The following is a 14706-nucleotide window of genomic DNA, read 5'->3' as shown; positions in this document are numbered from 1 at the left end:
AGATTATATCAAACTGATGCTTATTTCAAACAGGCTTTCGAGAAATTCTAAGGAATTACTCTCGTGGTCAATCCTTGTGTGTGTATGCTCCATTTCCAACAAAGAGATTCAAGATAAATGAGCTAATCACATTGTAACTGATTTAGAATATGGTCTCATGGAGTAAGATTTTCCTCGAAGTATTTTTCATATCTTTTAATTTTGTCTAATTCTGCTCTAGTAATAACTTGGATACTATCTCTAAATATCTGCACAAACATCCAACCAGATCTTGATAAGATCGCAAAGTGATGCAAAGATTATCAATTTGTTTCAAAAGTACAAAAATTTAAAGTTGTGCACTTCACAAAATGTAAAAAAGTAATCTCCTGTGACTACAACATCAGTGTGTCATAAAAAAAAGAGCAGTTAGAATTCTCTCGTGACTGACTCATGGGAGAGCGCAGGAAATGCTGAAACACCTGAATCAGCTGACACTTAGAGATGGAAGCAAACTTTGTGAATTGAAACAGTAATTGAGAGCCTACTTAAAAAGTTTCAAGAACAAGTATTAAATGTGTAGAGCCGGCATACAGTACAATCGCCTACATTTCGTTTTCTCTGGGCCCGCAACGACAAGATATAGACTAATTATGCGACTGGAACGGGAAGAAGCCCTGCTCAGTAACGCAGAGGGAAGCAGCCTCTGCCACAGACTTCACAGTGGTATGCAGAGTATGCATGTATATTAAGATTATAATTAAAATGAAGCTACTCACAGAGGTCCTTTGTGGGCTGTAATTATTACCGGAGAGCGAAACTTGGCAGATACGTTAAAGCTTTAATGCGGGACAGATTTACGCTGAAAAAAAAAAAGGTTAGTTCCAACTGTGGCAACCAGGTGAAAATTAGTGGCTGTACACTGATTGTATGACGGTGTGACATCCACACATCCACGCTGTCATTTGACAAGCCATAACGTGAGTTAACAAAAAAAAAAAAATGGTTCAAATGGCTCTGAGCACTATGGGACTTAACATCTATGGTCATCAGTCCCCTAGAACTTACAACTACTTAAACCTAACTAACCTAAGGACATCACACAACACCCAGCCATCACGAGGCAGAGAAAATCCCTGACCCCGCCGGGAATCGAACCCCGGAGCCCGGGGTGAGTTAACAGTATGGCCATCGAGAAGAGAAACCGTGCACTGTTAATGAATCTTTTTGTGTGAACAGCAGTAATTACGGTGCTGCATTGTGAGAGTATCACCGACTGAAAAGTCTGAGGAGAGGCTCGATGCCATTAAATGGCTTAAAGAAGGTGTTAATGAATTTGAAAAACAAAGGTGAGTTGGTATGGCACCTGGAAGGGGTAGGCGTCCTGTGTCGGCGGAAGTTATTGACGAAGCTGCTGTTGATGTAACTGACCATGCAGAGTGCGTCGGGTAGTGGTAGTGTTCGTGCAGTGACAAGAGAAGGTCCATCCCATGGTGAATAGTACGGCAAGTTTTGCGGTCTGCTTTACACTGGTACCCGTACAAGATCGATACGGTACAGCAACTGATCCGCAACAATGTTCGGAATTTGATCTTCGGTTTCTGCCACGGATCGAAGTTGATGACAGGTGGCCGGGCAATATTATGGAGCGACGAGGCATATTTTACATTACAGAACACATAGAACTGCCGAATTTGGGGTGTAGTGCACGAAAAGCCGTTGCACTCGCGTTATGTAATTGTGTGGCGTGGATTCACAACGCCTTCATTACGTGTCTCATGACGGCTGCACGTTTTCGAAACACCCTTGTATAGCATGTATTTCGAGCTTTGGAAGAGCGCAAATGCTTGGAAACCACGGTTCATGTGCGACCTCATGTCGCTCGCCCAGTAAAAGCTCTGCTTAATTCAACTTACCACGTATTTGTCGTGTCCAGATGTTTTCCAGATGCACGGTCTGCAAGATCACGTTCGGTCTCCACCTGATCTGAAGACCGTTCTCATATTCCATTGGAAGTGTTGCGAGCAACTGTTGATTACATCGTTTTATGGATGCAGCATGTCGTCGACATCTCCGGTGCTCATATTGAACAAATTGTGTAAGCATCAGTTAATAATAAAATCAATTTTATGCCTTTCTCAGTTGTTTGACATTTTCTGTCAACATCCCGTTTGTGATCTATTACATACGGAAACATTTCTACACGTCTTTCTTGCATTCGCAGAGCCAGATTGGCATCTGGTGGCCCAAAATTTGAACTAATTTGTTTCGAGGGTAAAACGGTTTCGCTTCAGCTCATTAGAATATCTATCAAATGTTGCTGTCATACGATAATTAAAGCCCACACTGGACCTCTGTGAGTAAGCACACTTTAATTATAACGAGCTGGTAGATGTGAGGCGCTCTCATTCCCTGCTGGTGGATGACGGATCTGGAAGCGGATATAAATCTCTACTTATTTCTGCTAGGACGGCGATGCCACTTAATCTACTATCACTAATTTATCCGCTAAAGCTAGACACCACCAAATATTACAAAATACAAAAATAGTTTGAAACAGCTGGTAACAAGAAAAAATGGAGGTGAGAGTGGAAATGGAGAAAAAAAACATGAAAGTAGATAGAACAATAAACGGAGTTTTTTCATTGTTGCTGAACAATCGCTGCAATTGAGAGTGCTTCCAGAAAGTAGGAATACAACAACTGTTGATATCGAAATATGAAAATATTTTATAGAAACATGTTATTGTTTCTCCTTATACTCACCGTTCAGGTCAATGCACGTTTGACGACTGGGTGCAATGTCAATTTCTAAGTAACCTTGAATCTCAGTGGCTAGGGTAGTCTAATTACAGTAAACCTCGAGGATCAGAAAGCAATCCGACGGTGTGTTGGAGTACTTCCCGTTTCACCATCTGCAGGATAGGTCAAATACTGGAGAGAGTAGTCTCGGTTACAAACTCGGCGTTGTCCTCAATGATCACTTGGTATTTTAGTTGACCTATTTCAGTTCATTCACATTTGTTAATCAGCACGAGCTCTTTCTATCGTCTCCGAGAAAACTGCAGTTCTTGTTTTCACGAAGCAAAATGTAACATCATGACGAAATGTCTCGTAGACGTGAACTCCCCCCTGCTGCCGTCTATCTTCTACCATCAAGTGTACGGAAACTGGCTATTCAAGTACACCATAAACTTGAGCAATTGTGTTTGCGGACTGCGGTCTATAGCTGTTTAATCTAAATTTGATATCTCTATTACCACCTGAAACAGCACCGCAATATTTTTGCACGCGTTTTTCTATAAAACACATTGACGTTGCACAAGAACTTTGATATAAGCTTCAAAATAGATACATATCATTTACTTGCAAGCCAATCCTTCTTCAGTGAACTATCACTCACCTACGAGCACGTTTTGGCCTAGATACTGGAAAAATACACCCAGAGCGATCAAACAAAACTTCTTTATGTATGCGCCAAGTGAAGGTAAATGGCTTCAATTTTCCGCATAGAACAAATTAATACTTGTTTCACCACGTCTGTCTCATGTTCAAGTTTTCTTAATAGAAAGAAGATTTTTTACTTTGTATTTATATTTACTGTGACTCGTCTATTTTTTGGTCAAACGACTCTAGAATTCATGTTCAATTCAGTCTTTCTCTGGATTCTTTTCGATTTTGGAGTAGTGAGTAGTTTTTTCGACACTGATTGATGTTCGTATCCAACTGTGACAAGAATGTTGATGAAGAAGGAAGAGCGGATAGACGTTGATATGCAGTCGACATCGAAGCATTATCACAGTTTGTGAAAGGAGACAACTCAAGACTGGGTCCAAGGAACCGCCCTGGCGTTCTCCTGACTCTGAACGGAAATGGAAAACCAAGGCAGAGCTTATTCAGGATGTCCAAGGAGAGCACTGGAACTAGCTCCTCTAGAGCGTCAGCCATACTCTCAACAACTGTACCACTCACGCACTGCTTACCTTCAGCCTGCCTATTAGAGCTGTTGATAAAATATTGATATATTTTCTATACATCAGTACTTTTTCAAAAAAATATCGTTATATAACAGCGCTATTTCTTCTTTGATACATCTTATACTTTTTCGTTGAAAATTTGAAATTGTATTGGAACATAATTTTACTTTCACTGTGTGAAAGAGTGTTAGTAGTTTTTGATCTTGTATAACGTTCAGTCTTTCTCTTTGACTAGGTGACGCAAGTACAGCTGGCACAAAGAAGAAGCCGGATTGCACTGGGGGTGGGGGGGGGGGGGGGGGGGATGGGAGGGGGTTGAGTGCGGCGGTGTCGAATAACAAGATTTACGATGTGAAGAAACAGCACACCACTTGCGTTAAAAAACAACTTTTTACGCAACTAGTGAGCTATTTCTTCACGTCGGCACTATTCAAAAATAGTTGCTAAAAATAATGAACGAAAAGCTAATTGGTCTTTGCGGTGGGCGGAAAATTGTGAAGGGAAATGCTGACGTAATCGGTCGGAGCTACCAACAGAAACGCAATATTTAACTTCACCACGCAATTTTAACACTGCAACTGCTAGGTTGTTGGCGTTTGCAGAAATGAAAACAAACAAACATAAAAATAGAAAAGTTGACATGTAGTGCTCCGGACAAATCCGATATGGGACGAAACCGAATGACGCACCCATCGGACTCCTTTTATTGTGCCACTTACATGCAGTTACCATTGTCAGCAAAGTGTTCATCGCCAAGCGTGAACGTAAATTGTTTTCGAAACGTCCTGGTACATTAAAACTGTGCGCCCGACCGAGACTCGAACTCGGGACCTTTGCCCTTCGCGGGCAAGTGCTCTACCATCTGAGCTACCCAAGCACGACTCACGCCCCGTCCTCACAGCTTTACCTCTGCCAGTACCTCGTCTCCTACCCTCCAAAATTCACAGAAGCTCTCCTGCGAACCTTGCAGAACTAGCACTCCTGGAAGAAAGGGAATTGCGGAGACATGGCATAGCCACAGCCTGGGGGATGTTTCCAGAATGAGATTTTCACTCTGCAGCGGAGTGTGCGCTGATATGAAACTTCCTGCAGTTTATTTGCCATTGCAGCCGATGTTTTTATGGGCCGATACACGCATATTTTATCCGTTGATATTACGTCCGTCGATACTTTCTTGCGATATATCGAGGGCCGATAATGATATTTCCTCAAATAACGGTATATCAGAGTCCCGATATTTTTAAAAATACCAACAGTCCTGCTGCCTAACTCCTGCTAGCAGGAAGTTACTGTGTCCTAGTGATAATGTCTTACTACCGTGCACAGTGATAATGCTCAGGACTAAATCCTAAAACACATTCGATACGTGCTGGTAACGTCACACGAGTTTATATCGGATTCCGTTCTACATCTACATCTACACTCCTGGAAATGGAAAAAAGAACACATTGACACCGGTGTGTCAGACCCACCATACTTGCTCCGGACACTGCGAGAGGGCTGTACAAGCAATGATCACACGCACGGCACAGCGGACACACCAGGAACCGCGGTGTTGGCCGTCGAATGGCGCTAGCTGCGCAGCATTGGTGCACCGCCGCCGTCAGTGTCAGCCAGTTTGCCGTAGCATACGGAGCTCCATCGCAGTCTTCAACACTGGTAGCATGCCGTGACAGCGTGGACGTGAACCGTATGTGCAGTTGACGGACTTTGAGCGAGGGCGTATAGTGGGATTGCGGGAGGCCGGGTGGACGTACCGCCGAATTGCTCAACACGTGGGGCGTGAGGTCTCCACAGTACATCGATGTTGTCGCCAGTGGTCGGCGGAAGGTGCACGTGCTCGTCGACCTGGGACCGGACCGCAGCGACGCACGGATGCACGCCAAGACCGTAGGATCCTACGCAGTGCCGTAGGGGACCGCACTGCCACTTCCCAGCAAATTAGGGTCACTGTTGCTCCTGGGGTATCGGCGAGGACCATTCGCAACCGTCTCCATGAAGCTGGGCTACGGTCCCGCACACCGTTAGGCCGTCTTCCGCTCACGCCCCAACATCGTGCAGCCCGCCTCCAGTGGTGTCGCGACAGGCGTGAATGGAGGGACGAATGGAGACGTGTCGTCTTCAGCGATGAGAGTCGCTTCTGCCTTGGTGCCAATGATGGTCGTATGCGTGTTTGGCGCCGTGCAGGTGAGCGCCACAATCAGGACTGCATACGACCGAGGCACACAGGGCCAACACCCGGCATCATGGTGTGGGGAACGATCTCCTACACTGGCCGTACACCTTTGGTGATCGTCGAGGGGACACTGAATAGTGCACGGTACATCCAAACCGTCATCGAACCCATCGTTCTACCATTCCTAGACCGGCAAGGGAACTTTCTGTTCCAACAGGACAATGCACGTGCGCATGTATCCCGTGCCACCCAACGTGCTCTAGAAGGTGTAAGTCAACTACCCTGGCCAGTAAGATCTCCGGATCTGTCTCCCATTGAGCATGTTTGGGACTGGATGAAGCGTCGTCTCACGCGGTCTGCACGTCCAGCACGAACGCTGGTCCACCTGAGGCGCCAGGTGGAAATGGCATGCAAGCCGTTCCACAGGACTACATCCAGCATCTCTACGATCGTCTCCATGGGAGAATAGCAGCCTGCATTGCTGCGAAAGGTGGATATACACTGTACTAGTGCCGACATTGTGCATGCTCTGTTGCCTGTGTCTATGTGCCTGTGGTTCTGTCAGTGTGATCATGTGATGTATCTGACCCCAGGAATGTGTCAATAAAGTTTCCCCTTCCTGGGACAATGAATTCACGGTGTTCTTATTTCAATTTCCAGGAGTGTATATCCATACTCTTAAAGCCACCTGACGGTGTGTGACGAAGGGTACCTTGAGTACCTCTATCGGTTCTCCCTTCTGTTCCAGTCTCGTGTTGTTCGTGGAAAGGAAGATTGTCGGTATGCCTCTGGTGTGGGCTCTAATCTTTCTAATTTTATCCTCAAAGTCTCTTTGCGAGATTTACGTAGGAGGGAGCAATATACTGCTTGACTCCTCGGTGAAGGTATGTTCTCGAAACTTCAACAAAAGCCTGTACCGAGCTACTGAGCGTTTCTCTTGCAGAGTCTTCCACTGGAGTTCATCTATCATCTCCGTAACGCTTTCGCGATTACTAAATGATTCTGTAACGAAGCGCGCTGCTCTCCTGTGGATATTCTCTATCTCTTCTATCAACCATATGCGTTCAGCTGCTGCAGGTGTAGTGTGCCACCCTATTTTCTCCTTTCCTAATAGGCGCTTTTTTTGTCATCTAATTGCAGTTCACACATCCCAGTTCCTGTGGCGCGAGAGAATCTGTTTCCCTTACGTGGGAAGTTTTGCATTACCGCATTTGAAGCAGCGACAGCAGGAGGTCGCTTAGGCAAGTATTACGCCAGTGTTTCCACAAAAGATTGCAAACCAGTAGTGAAGGATCAGGTTACTTCGTGTACACTACGATAGTTAATGTGCAATACTAGTACAAAGATATAAGTTATAAAATTTAAGCAGTTCATCCGTAGTTCATATTACCATAGACCGGTTTAGCTGATAAATCTGTTATACACTGTGTACAACGTTTATGTTGTGTAGACATTTTTATGAGTATGTTTATCAACGATCGGAATACATTATAGTACACTATTTATCCACATTACTTTCCTGGTCATTGCTTACACTAAACTATATTACATATCCCCCCCGCCGCACCCCCCCCCCCCCCCCCCCCCCCCCACACACACACACGCCATCATACACATATTATGAGGATTGTAATGCCCTTGTTTTATATTGTTCGGGTTTTCATCATCTCTGTTTGAAAACTTAATCCAGGTATTCTAACATATATGAGCTAGATACTGTGCTCGGGATGTGGAAAGAGTTTAGTACATTATTCATCACTATGGAATACAACGATCCACTACAGGCTCGCCACTTGTCGGGACGCATCCGTTTGTGCTTGCTCTAGGCTTCAAACAAATAAAGAGACAAGTAACAAATAATCTAAGAATCTGCTCGCAGATTCAGGTGCTTTTGGTAATGAACAACCGACCGCTGCATTAATTTACCTGCATTTAATTTTCTTTAAAGTCCTTTTAGTTTTCAATTCAAATTTGATACATTAACAAAAATTTTAAGAGAAAAAGGTAGTATTATAATAATTTCTAAAGTAGTGAGGAACTGAAATCTTAAAATAGCTTTTGTATGCGCTCATTTTGAGAAAAGTTGAGGACTTACTCAGAACAGCAGCAACCGCTAACAACTTTTCAAGTTTTAAATAGTCTGTTCTTCTTCCTCATGGAGGCGTAAGAATGCATCGAGGACCACTTTTCCGATAGTTAGGACTCAGACAGAATTTGAATCCTCTGTTGACGAAGGACTTGGCTATTTTCTTGTGTCACAGAATGTAATATTTACCATGTGGCCCTCCACGTGGTTGACAATGGCACTATTTCTTGGTATTGGAAGCTCTCTGGATTGCGTAGCCTCAAAGTTCATAAAACGTCAGGTTATTACCACCTCCAATCTGTTCAGTTTTAGCTTCCATACAGACCAATGTATGTGTGGTCGTCTGAAGAACGAGGTACCGTGATAAGGTTGGTACCTCACGACGGAATCACAAATAAGCACAGTCGTTGCCACACGCTAAGTCGAATGAGAGACACCGGCGTAGACACACCCTGCTGAAGTACTTACGTCAGATTAGAGTGCCGCTCAGGCCACTTTGCAGTTATCGCCGAAGACGACAGCATCGCCTCAGTATAGAGTCAGCAGCGCGAAAGTTGTATCATACAGAACTATGTACAGAAAATGGCAGTTAAATTTCTGTACGTTGGAAACAGTAACCAAAAGGAAAAGTACAAACTTTTGACCAGCTGGACACATGAGAGAAAGCTGTTTGGCTTGAAAATAATGAATTCGGCGTTGATTAACACTCCATGAAGGTGCCTTGTAACTTCGACGTAACGGTTCTGGGTGCATAAGATAAATAAAGAAACTTAATGTGCAGCGTGAAAAAGGCGTTTTTTCTTTTGAACTACTGTAATCTATGTAGTAAAGTTTACAGTCAATTGTACATCGAGAGAAGAGACTGTTACTCTATACTGTATCAAGCTATACGTTCGTGTTCAGTGACAGTGTGACAGTAACAAGCATGCATAGACAAACCTGTGGACATGGACTGTTTTAAAGTATTTCACCTTGTTCATGTTACAATAAAGTAGTCCAATATTTTGCGGGTTTTGTAGTATCTACTTGCCCTCCTCGAGAAGTAAATATTAGAACCCATTACAGCGCCGATGAACGTCTTTTCGTCTGGTACAAGAGGATGCAGCTTTATCTCCGTCGTTACAGCGTTACGCTATAGGCCGATGCTGTCTTCCAATTAGAAACAGTGTAACTTCTCGCCACCTTGAATGTCGCACGCAACCTCGAACTGGACGTTCTCGCACTTGGGCCGCATACTGTCAGCACCAGTCATGCGGTAAGATTTCACCGTCGTCACCTTCTTTGTCATTTTGATTGGTGTCCCGTGGTTCAGTACTCTTTCTTTGGCTTAATCGAATCCCCTCATACATTCTCCACCTTGCACAGAAGTAGTACAAACCAAGTAATGTGTGTGAGGTTGTGTGGTTTCTGTGCATTTAGCTGAGGTCTCCGCTGAGGTCTCTGTTTTAGTTTTAGCTTTAGTTATGTCATGTTCCGTAGATCATTTTCCCGATTATTTTATCGACATGTTGTGGAACAAGTCGGATTACGAGATATATATACACACACATGAATAGTGCTAATATTAATACTATTGAAATTTTTAGTTCTACACATGCAACTACATTTAGAGGTACAATTTTTTTCTTTTTATTTATTTTTTACCATTTCTGAAACAGAAACTCGTCCATGGAGTAGAAGGAGTTGTCCAATTGAAATGATTTTAAGCTAGATTTAAAACTTGATCCGCTACCTGCCAGGCACTTTATGTTGTTGGGTAAATAATCAAAGATTTTTGTTGCTGAATGAAGTGCTCCTTTTTGAGCAAACTACAGCTTCAATAACGGATAGGAAAGGTCATTTTCCCCTCTAGTGTTGTACGTATGAACACTACTGTTCTTCGCGAATTGACATGGACTATTTGTAACGAATTTCATTTGCGAATATATGTACTTTGATGGTGCAGTTAAAATACCTAACTCCTTGAAAAGGTGCCTACATGACATCCTTCGGTGAACACCACTAATTATTCTCACTGCTCTCTTTTGTGCAGTCAGTACTTTATGTCTAAGTGGTGAGTTACCCAGAAAACTATTCCATCTATTCCATAAGACATTATTGAGTGGAAATATGCAAATTACGTTAGGACGCTTATCTGTTTATTACCAAGACTAGCGATTATACGAAGAGCGAAAGAAGCTGAACTTAGTCGTTTGAGAATGTCAGTAATATGCTTCTTTCAGTTCAAGTTGTCATCAAAGTGAGCACCCAAAAATTTGGAGAAATCTGCCCTGTTAACTAAGCCCTGTTCATATGCTACATCAGATGTCGGTATGACTCTATTCGGTGTACAGAACTGTATTCTTGAGCTTTTTTCAAAATTAAGGGAGAGTCCATTTTCTGAGAACCACTTAATAATTCTTTGAAAGACATCCTTAACAATACCTTCAGCTGCTTTTTCTGGAATGTGATTTATTATAACACTTGTGTCACCTACAAAAAGTACTAGTTCCGCTTGCTGAACGTTAAGTGGGAGGTGATTTACATAAATAAGGAACAGCAGAGGGCCCAAAATTGAACCCTATTTGACTCCCTTTTTGAAAACTCGCCATTCACTAGAATTTTCCACCCTCTCAATATTATTTGTGCTATTCAGCACAACTTCTTTGCTTTCTGTTCATCAAGTGTGATTGAAACCAGCTGTGTGTATAGCCTCCAGTTCCATAAAACCTGAGTTTTTCTAAGAGTGTGACATGATCCACACAGTCAAATGCCTTGGAGAGATCACAAAAATCGCAACTGGTGATAATTTGTTATTCAGGGCTTGTACTGTTTGATGGGCAAATGTGTAGATAGCACTCTGAGTCAAGTAACCTTTCCGGAATGCGAACTATGCCATTTTGATTTGCTTAACGTCAGTCAAAGATGCCCTGTGATAAATGTTGCATGTCTCTGGTTTCAGAATACACATATTTTGTGACTCTTTAACCTCTAGTTGTTTCTGAGTTGTGATCTCCCTATAGCTTTCAGTCTCTAAACTAATTACTAATCTCCAGCAAGTAGGAATGTTGCTGAGACCTTACACAATTCACGACTGACCAGGTAGTAAATTCTGAAATTCCGGTGCCCCGTTAATTTTGACTGTCTCTTCAAGCTGGGGCAATCTCCTTTCATATTAGCTGCTTGTGGTGGAAGTATTGTCAACAGTTAGCAAGGGAGTCAGCACAACAAACTTTGGGTATATGAAGGTAAGATGAGCTATATTTTGAGCATATAACGCAAAATTTGTTTATTATTAACTTACATGAAATACTTAATCAATCCTTACTCTGTTTCTCTAAGTAGTCCTTTCCTTTGTAGTATGTGTTATTTACGGGGCATGCTTTAATGGACTTTTCCATTATATTTGGTTTTGGTTATCTCTTTCATTTCCTTAGGCCACTTATTGTGGAGTTTTACTCCCTTGTAGATAACTGTGTTACGTGTTTATTTTATTTGGCAAACGTCAGTTAAATGTTGTTCCATGATTATGACCGCTTCAGCTAGTGTAATAAATACTTAATGTGCCTAACAGTCTGATACATGTATTTACATTTTGCAGTTAGAATACCCAAGCTGTTTAAACAGATCGCTAAGGACGCGTTGTTGCCATTTTTTGGTTATTACTCTTCGGGTTTATTCTGCAGTTTGAAAACTGCATCTATTTTCTGTGTATTGCATCCGCTAAAAAGATTCCGTAGCTAAATACTGAGTGCACATTAATGTGACCACCTCTTAAAAGGCTGAATAACTACACTACTGGCCATTAAAATTGCTACACCACGAAGATGACGTGCTACAGACGCGAAATGTAGCCGACAGGAACAAGATGCTGTGATATGCAAATGATTACCTTTTCAAAGCATTCACCCAAGTTTGGCGCCGGTGGCGGCACCTACAACGTGCTGACATGAGGTAAGTTTCCAACCGATTTCTCATACACAAACAGCAATTGACCGGCGTTGCCTGGTGAAACGTTGTTGTGATGCCTCGTGTGAGGAGGATAAATGCGTTTCCGACTTTCATAAAGGTCGGATTGTAGCCTATCGCGATTGTGGTTTATCGTATCGCGACATTGCTGCTCGCGTTGATCGAGATCCAATGACTGTTAGCAGAATATGGAATCGGTGGGTTCTGGAGGGTATTACGGAACGCCGTGCTGGATCCCAAAGGCCTCGTATCATAGCAGTCGAGATGACAAGCGTCTTATCCGCATGGCTGTAACTGATCGTGCAGCCACGTCTCGATCCCTGAGTCAACAGATGGGGACGTTTGCAAGACAACAACCATCTGCACGAACAGTTCGACGACGTTTGCAGCAGCATGGACTATCAGCTCGGAGACCACGGCTGCGGTTACCCTTGACGCTGCATCACAGACAGGAGCACCTGCGATGGTGTACTCAACGACGAACGTGAGTGCACGAATGGCAAAACGTCATTTTTTCGGGCGAATCCAGATTCTGTTTACAGCATCATGATGGTCGCATCCGTGTTTGGCGACATCGCGGTGAACGCACATTGGAAGAGTGTATTCGTCATCGCCATACTGGCGCATCACTCGGCTTGATGGTATGGGGTGTGATTGGTTACACGTCTCGGTCATCTTTTGTTCGCATTCACGGCACTTTGAACAGTGGATGTTACATTTCAGATGTGTTACGACCCTTCATTCGATCCCTTCAAAACCCTACATTTCAGCAGGATAATGCACAACCGCATGTTGCAGGTCCTGTACGAGCCTTTCTGGATACAGAAAATGTTCGACTGCAGCCCTGACCAGCACGTTCTCCAGATCTCTCACCAATGGAGAAAGTCTGGGCAATGGTGGCCGAGAAACTGGCTCGTCACAATACGCCAGTCACTACTCTTGATGAGCTGTGGTATCGTATTGAAACAGCATGGGCAACTGTACGTGTACACTCCATCCAAGCTCTGTTTGACGCAATGCCCAGGCGTATCAAGGCCGTAATTACGGCCAGAGGTGGTTATTTTGGGTACTGATTTCTCAGGATCTATGCACCCAAATAACGTGAGAATGCAATCACATGTCAGTTGTAGTATATTTGTCTAATGTAGTATATTTGTGTAATGATTACTCGTTTATCATCTGCATTTCTTCTTGGTGTAGCAATTTTAATGGTCAGTGGTGTACCTTTCGCAGCAGCTACCGGTTCTAGACGTGCAGGAAGAGCGTCAGTGATGATCTGGAACGTACTGACAGGGACGTGGAGCCATGCCTACTCCAGTGCCCTGGCAAACTGCCTTAGGTTTCTCTAATGAGGATCCATGGTGCGTACAGCCCGCTCGAGGTGGCCCCACAGCTTCTCGACAGTGTTCCATTCTGGGGAGTCCAGGTACCAGAGGAGTACGGTACACTTCCAGCCACACACGTACACTGTGTAATAGACTGCATTGTCCTGCTGGTAAATGCCACAGTGTTGCGGAAGAATAAACTTCATGTAAGGGTTGACATGGTCCCCAGGGACAGATGCATATTTATGTTGATACACTGGGCCACCCAGAATGACGTGATCACCGAGTAAAATACATGAAAACTTTCCTCAGATCTTAACTGTTGCACGAAATTAGAATTACATACATTAATACGTTCAGCTGCTGACAGGCGTTGATATATATCAACGGGGACGGGTGAAAATGTGTGCGCCAACCGGGACTCGACCCCGGGATCTCGTGCTTACATGGCAGACGCTCTATCCATCTGAGCCACCGAGGGCACAGAGGATAGTGCGACTGCAGCGTCTATCTCGCACACGCCTCCCGCGAGACCCACATTCTCATCTTATATATCCACACACTACATTAGTAGTGCCCTCCCCAACACACTCATGACTGGTCGATGACATTCTTACCAAGTCCCTTAAGAGTTCGGGTAATACGTGTGCCCGCACAGAAGAAGAAGGTCATGGCCACCATTTCCAGAACTATATACTTACATGGATGTGCCACTCAGTGGACGTCCAGCTGCATTACTGGCGTGCAAATTCCAGCCTTCGTCGCAGATGAACAGCAATCAGCGTGGGCGAACGAACCAGGCGCCTGCTGCGGAGGACCATCCGCAGCAACACTCGCTGAACAGTCGTTGAGGATACGCTGTTGGTAGCCCCAAGGTTCATCTGGACAGTCAGTTCTGTTCTCGTGTACACATCTCCGTAGCACGTGGTGCACCATAATTGCCTCGGAACCAGTTTTACGTAGTGAGATTTAGACATTCTGGGTATAAAACTTCATGGCAGATTAAAACTGTGTGCTGGACCGAGACTCCAAATCGGGACCTTTGCCTTTTGCGGGCAAGTGCTCTACCACCCGAGCTAACCAAGCACTACTCACGGCCCGTCCTCACAGCTTTACTTCTACCAGTACCTCGTCTCCTACCTTGCTAACTTTACAGAAGCTCTCCCGCGAACCTGCTTGGGTATGTCAGATGGTAGAGCACTTGCCCGCGAAAAGC

Source organism: Schistocerca gregaria, chromosome 5, assembly GCF_023897955.1.
Source record: "Schistocerca gregaria isolate iqSchGreg1 chromosome 5, iqSchGreg1.2, whole genome shotgun sequence".
Taxonomy (NCBI): Eukaryota; Metazoa; Arthropoda; class Insecta; order Orthoptera; family Acrididae; genus Schistocerca; species Schistocerca gregaria.
This window is presented reverse-complemented; position numbering follows the sequence as displayed.